Source organism: Belonocnema kinseyi, chromosome 9, assembly GCF_010883055.1.
Source record: "Belonocnema kinseyi isolate 2016_QV_RU_SX_M_011 chromosome 9, B_treatae_v1, whole genome shotgun sequence".
Taxonomy (NCBI): domain Eukaryota; kingdom Metazoa; phylum Arthropoda; class Insecta; order Hymenoptera; family Cynipidae; genus Belonocnema; species Belonocnema kinseyi.
In genome coordinates, this window is record NC_046665.1 from 29,193,623 (window position 1) to 29,200,879 (window position 7,257).

A 7,257-nucleotide genomic window follows, 5' to 3' on the forward strand; every position below is an offset into this window, starting at 1 on the left:
ATCACGAAGAAGTGGGCAAAGGAGCGTTTCTGTACAAAGCAGCGGAGACCGCTGCTGAAACACTCGTATTGGACTTCAGTATTAGGGGTGAGCAAAATGCATCAAATCTTATCTATCTCGAGTACTCACTCCTGAAATTACGGATTAAGAAAGCACAAGAGAAAAACTTTCGTTAGCAGGTCTACGATAAGAGGATGCACGGTATCTTTCACATTAATGTGAAGGATCAGTCAATGTCTTGTGAGCTAACGTTTGCTTTCCTTAAACCGCCTGGATTGAAGTTTGGTACGGAGGGTTTCATTTTTGCATGCCAAGACGTTGTCATTTCGACCTTAACATACCGTCGCCACAATTTGAGCCAAGACATTCCTGATGATAGCTGCAGGGCGTGCCATGCAAACCCCGAGCATTTAGCTCACATACTATCTAGTTGTCCAAGTCACGCGGGAACGACCTACAATTAAAGACACAATGCGGCACTAAGAGTGCTTTATTACCATCTCTGTCACTCTTACGACATTAACCTTATTATCGCTCCTCTAAATGCTTCTAGGGAAATCGATTCAATTGTCGAGAATGGGAAGTGTCGCATTTACTGGAACTACATATTCTCGACAACTGTTTCTGTTGTTCACTTGAGGCCTGTCATGGTTCTTCTTAACTTCGAGAAGCGAACCATGTTTGTTATCGAATTTTCGGCACCAGCTGACAAAAACATCATAACCAAGGAGAATGAAAAGAAAAAGAGGATGAAGACCTTATAAGGGAGTTGCATCCCTGCGTGTCAAGAATATGCTAAAACACGGTCGTGGGAGACGTGGTTGTGGCTGAAATTTTACCGCGATTTCGCTGGGAGCGGGTGCAATTTTCCAGATTAGCACCCGCTCCCTGCGAAATCCTGCGGTTGTCCTTATGACAAGTTTTTAATTATATATATATAAACTAAAAATCTTCATTCAGACCTTTCACTCTTCGACCTACTTTCGCGAGAAAAATAGGGGTTGTTCACATTTAGAAAAATAACAGTGAACCTACTTGCAATTTGCAGTAATAAAACTGCAACATTTGAAACCTTTATTTTTAGAAAAGGTGTTGTGTTAATTTAACCTTGCTAAAATACTTGAAAAAAAGAAATCTACGTGTGTTTCTCGGGGTTTGAGATTTTTTTGTGTTACTTGTGTTACAATTTATGTAATAAAACTTCTTAGAAAAATCATTTCTTTCAAAACTGATTTCAAAATTGATTTCTTTCAAAAACACAGACTTTTTTGTTAGATATAAGGGGTATGCCTCTGAACTCCATTTGTTCATCCGCTTTGATCGCTTCTTTATACGCTCTGGACTCTTTTTTCTCCAGATTCGTTAAAATAATAATCGTTCTGTGAATATATTTATGCGCTTTGAAAATATCGCACCGTCTTCTTTGAATTCGTTCGCAAAGAGATTATAGTTCATCTAGAGCGTTATAACGGAGAGCGTAATATTCAAAAATCCTACGGATCGCATTCGCTTCAGCTGGGTTTCATATGTCGCCCTTTCACAAGTCAATCTTTGCAGGTGATTGTATTTTATTTTAATACCTAAATCAGAAACAATAATCTCCAATTCTCCGCTGTTTTTTGAAGATTAACTATAATTATTATGCAAAGCTCCAATAAATTTCGTAACGTGATATACAAGGGAAACTTTCAGTAATAAAATTTGATAGTATAATATTTATTTTTACAATACGACAATAGCAAGCCAGGATATAGAGACACCATTGCAAGAATTACTATTCTGATTAGTAAGCTTTAAAGTTAATTTGTTTATTGAAATATAAAGTGAATGATCAAATAATTGCACTCATAGTAGAAGAAACTTACTATAATCCCTAGGACAGACTGTGAAGTTTACAGAACACAATAATAAAGACGTTCTCTCTATGTTCATTCTGCGCATTTCTAATTTTTCCCATAAAAAATAGGAAAAACTGCCATGGTCGAAACAGCAAAATAAAAATAAATTCGCATATACTTCACGCACTATACATTTTATACATTAAACATACAATTAGATATTCATATTTTATTCTAAGCTGAAAGAGAAGAAACCTTGTTAGAAGAAATCAGCCCTGGCGGGAGTTGAGCACGGGTCTCCGGTGCAGCAGAACGGATATATTTTCCTGTGATAAAACAAATTATAAGGTTTGGGAATTTTAACATCCTCATGAACTTGGGCGTGTGTAATTACATCATTTGGTACTGAATCGCGAATCACTACATTCAATTGTTTTTTCTTTCATTGCACCTTCGCATTCAAAAGGGTCATTTTTTCCATCGATAAATGGAAATTATTAGGTTTGTAGTATATTTATAAATGAAATGGAAAATGTATTTCTTCGTATGGCTGTGGCAATTATACTATTTTCTCGGCTATATCCTAGATTGCCATCGAACTTTTGTAAATATTATAATGCCGAATTTTACGAACAAGAGTTTCTCCATGTACAGAGTTTTGATCTTTAAGTGAATCCTGAACAGCTAACTCAAGACGATGTTTAAGACAATGCCAGATAATAATGTTGGGAAACTTTTTGTAACAGCTTCGCAACTTTGGGTACCCAAAAAATTGTTTGTCTTTGAATTTTGCTAACGTTACCCGCAAAGTTCCTTTTTTTTGTAGAAAATACTGAAAATGAATGATTTAATCTTTTAACTAAAAAAAAAGATATGCCCGCTGCGTGGGCACATGCTCCTTGCGCGCTGCGCGCACGGCGCTTTGGGTCAAGTTTCAGCGCGCCAACGACGCGCGGGTACGCTCTGGCGCTAAGCGCTCGTTTTCGAAGTTTAACGCGTACACTTTAACTACATTTTTTCAAATATCATAAACTTTAAAACTCAAAACAAAAACGGCCACCTAAACTTATGAGGAATTACAGCCATAAATTGTAACTGAAATGGTTTTCGATTTGTTTTTGAAGAAGGTTCTCAAAGCACATACGGCTTTGATGATTACATTCTCATTACTAAACTCGTGCTAGCTAATTTTTGTCCAATTGAAAAACTTCATCAACATAATTTATAAAGCTTTTTCAAATCTACTAACTTTTTTGAAAGTTTTCAAAATGATGAAACGCATATAACTTTTTAAATTTATATTGAATTTAAAATTTTCATTATGATAATTTGGAAGTATTTTTGCTGTGTATCAGAAAATTTGAAACAAAAAAGCTAAAACTCATAAATTTTTTTCAAATTTTGAAAAAGCTCTAACCTTTTAATTTTGGTCTAATCGAAAAATTGAACTATAGTGGTTTATAAATATATTTGATATCTAGTAAAAAATTAAAATTGATTTTTCTAATTCATCATGTGTCTCTGAATCCGAGTCTGATATCACAATTCCAAAATTCAAGATGGCATATTCAATATAACTGATCGAAATTAGGTCAAATTGGCCGCTTTTCATGAAACATGGTGTTGGTATTGGTATTAAATCAACAATTTCTAACAGTTTAATTTGGACCTTGAATTGATATGCAGCGACCCAAATAACCCCCTGGTATCAATTTTCATTCAAACTCGTCAACTTAGTGGATTTAAAAAAAAATTTGGTCGCCATATTGGATCAGCCATTTTGAAATTTCAATTTTTTACCCTAAATTCGTATTCAGGAACCCAAATAACACCCTAATACAAGTTTTCAATTGAATTCATCTAGTAGAACGTTCCACACATTTTGGGCTCAGTTTGTTATTTTCGGCCTGCATAGTAAAGGGGTTAAAGAACAAATTCTCCATAAGAATAAATTTAAAAAATTGATACGGGGTGAGAGCTTGAAGATTCTTATAGTACTTTAACATATATTCTTAGGTATTATGTATTTTGTATCAAGTCTTACTTCTATGAATTAAAAGCTTAATGAAATCGAGAAGCAAATCGATAAGCAAAACTTATAAAAACGCATAATTCCGTAAAAATAAACCTGAATTTAACCTAGCTCATATCTTTTTCAGGTACATGATAGAAATTAAAATCTCGACTTTCTTTAGTCACGAGGTAAAAATATTTTCAATGTATTCCTAATGGAAAATATACTCATTATATGGTAAAAAAAATCTTACAATTCTTGTTCTTTTTAGAAAAAATGTGTGGGGACATTTAAAAACTATTAATTCTAATGAAATTTATTAAAATATTGTATTCTAGGCTCAATAATAGCTTCAAAACTGTTTAATTAAATTTAGGACATATTCCTTAATAAACAACAATAACTTTCTACAGGGTAAATAATTTTTAAGCCTTAAATTCTATTTTTTCAAATTGAGAACTAATAAAATAAATTTTCTGACCTGGAGCGGCCTAGAGGAACCTATAAAAAATCTAAAAAACAACTATGGGAGTACTTTTTTACAAAAAGGAAGAAACTTAGGGGGCTAGTTTCTTTCAAAATTTTAAAACAATGACAAAATTATTGGGATTTTACTTTTTAATTAAATTTTTTCTACATTTATATTATAATAAAACCTCAATGCAATAAGCTACAAAGTTCATAAATTTAATAACTTGAAAATGGGCTTGGAAAACGCAGAATTTCATCATTTAGTATAGCGTATATAATATAATATATAATAGTCACGTTAGGTACATTCTAGTTTGAGTAAGTTAAATGTGGCAGTTTTTAGAAGGTGAAAATCACAACTATAATTACTATGATAAGCATGATTATTAAATATATATACATTAATTAGAAATAATTAATTTTCTAGAATTTACTTCATATGGACGATGAAATACCAATACTCATGTTCAGACATAACTAGAATGGGAAATCGCCTTACTGACATCTCGGAAACCCGTGTTCGATTCCCGCCAAATTGTGCCAGATACATCTATAATTCGATTTTTTCAGCTTTCAATATATTTAACATAATTTAAATAAGGATATGCATTTATATAATTTCTAATGTTTATAAATTAAGAAAAATAATATAATGATGTGAGTGTCACTGCCAGTTCGATCCTGTCAGGGTCCCTTTGCGGTCCCTCCGAAAAAATTTGTGTGCCATTATTCGATCTGGCAGCTAAATTCATCAGTCTATCTGACTTGCACTGGTCATTATCACGCTAACATTTGGAAGAACATCGACTAGAATTGAGCTTATTGTATTTCAATCGTATTTTAAGCTAATTTAGCAGAGTTTATCCGGGCGTCGACGCGACCTTAGGCTAGAGTTCGACCTACGATCGGGCAAAGCCACCGAACGCGTCCTCGGGTTGCGGATAGAGGGTCCCTGTACCAAGGGTTTCTGCTGAATATGGTTACAAAAATAAATAGGCAGTCGCGGACAATTGTCCAGGGGTGGTCCTGAAGAAATTAACCCCAAAGCGGAGGTGCGAAAACCGTGCCGAAAGCTGAATGGCACCTGGGTGAGGTTTCTAGAACGGTGACTCTGGGATACCGGGCGACCTCTCAGAGTACGCAGCCTTATCCTTGCATGCGGGGCTCTACAAGGATGGACGAACCCCTTTCGCTAGCTTCTTGTGGGAACAACAATGACAACACCAAACATAGTTGTAGTAAGTGCGTTTCAAAACAACAGAACGCGCAGGGCTTCCGACAATGGGTCGGCCAACAATGCTGACCAATCTAGAGTTGGGGGAGCCAATGAAAATGGATTCAATGCGATGGATCGGCGGGATCTCGTGACCTTTGGGTGGACGGCATGACTGAATCACGACTTGCTAGACTGCTACGATGCGAGTGTGGCCCGTGAACAGGGTTACATGGCACGGCTGCATGCTCTGTGGTGCGAGAAACACCCTAAGCTATCGCACTTTTCGCAGCAACATCTGCGAAACCATGCTGAACTACTCTATAAAAGGGGCTATGTAAGCGGGACGCCTACTCTACCGCAGCTAGAACAAGCCGGCAACAAAGAAAGAGAGGCGACACTAAGACCAACCGCGGGCAGGCATCCAATAGATGAAGAGCGATGCTTTACAACGCGGAAAAACATCAACACGAAGGTTTCTCTCAAGCCTAAAGATCTGGCTGAAATGGATAACGAGCTTCATGGACATTTTTCCGGTGAATCCGACCTCTGGGTTATCAATTATTGTGTGTATAATGCAGCGAGAGCTTTGGCCGATGCGAACCGTAAAACAAAACCAACGGCTGATCATAAGACCAAAAGACGAATGCATCAACTTGCCGTAAAGATAGGCTGGGCAAGACAGTACACGTCCCGCATTCAATGTGTGATTGACTACAACACATCTGGCAGGAATTTTACCGCCAAGGTTCGAAAGTTCGCGCGTGAACTCCGGACCCGTTATCACACACTTAACAAGTAAAAGCTGCTGACCATCAGGCAGCATATTGTTGAGAGAATACGGATACTATATGACGCTAATAGAAGTCTAGACCGGAGGGAGATGTGGGTCACAGAAAATCAACAGTTTCTCTCTGACCCATCTCGACTCTTCCAAGACACTCCAGTTACCGTCGAACACCCACCCAAACCAGAGGAGGTCGAAGTATTTTAGAGAGAAGTCTATGAGAAGTCTATGAGGTAAAAAACGTATTAAGAGGGATGCAGAACTATTCCGCACCGGGACCAGATTGTATCAAAAGCTTCTGGTGGAAGAAGTTTTCTTCAACCTATCAGATGGAAATTACAAGTTCACTCATGTATTTTACATGGACGATCTTACGATCTATGCTATAAACAAAGAGCAACTACATCTAGCTTTAGGGATTTGTCGAACGATATACTAAGGAAATTGGAATGGAATTTGGGTTAGACAAATGCGCCAAGGATTATTTGAAGCGAGAAAAACTTAATGGCATCCCTGAAGATCCTGAGCTCGCTGATAGAAGCGCCATACGACATCTTTGCGCTGGAGAGACTTATACATAACTGGGCATGCCACAGAGCCGCATTCAGGATTTGACGTCTATAAAGGATACTCTCCGAAGCAGATACAAACGTCTCATCCGACAGATTTGGTCTTCCGAACTGTCGGCGAGGAACAAAGTATCTGCAACGAACATGCTTGCCGTCCGGTACTACTCTATTCATTTGGGGGAGTTCCATGGACGAAGAACGATCTCAGATCTCTTGATATCGGGACAAGAAAGGTCATGCACATGAACAAAAGCATGCATCTAATTCTGGGTACAGCACATAGAGTTGCAAATGGAAGAGACCCTCTTCTTAAAATGGTCAGGAATCACGAAGAAGTGGGCAAAGGAGCATTTCTATACAAAGCA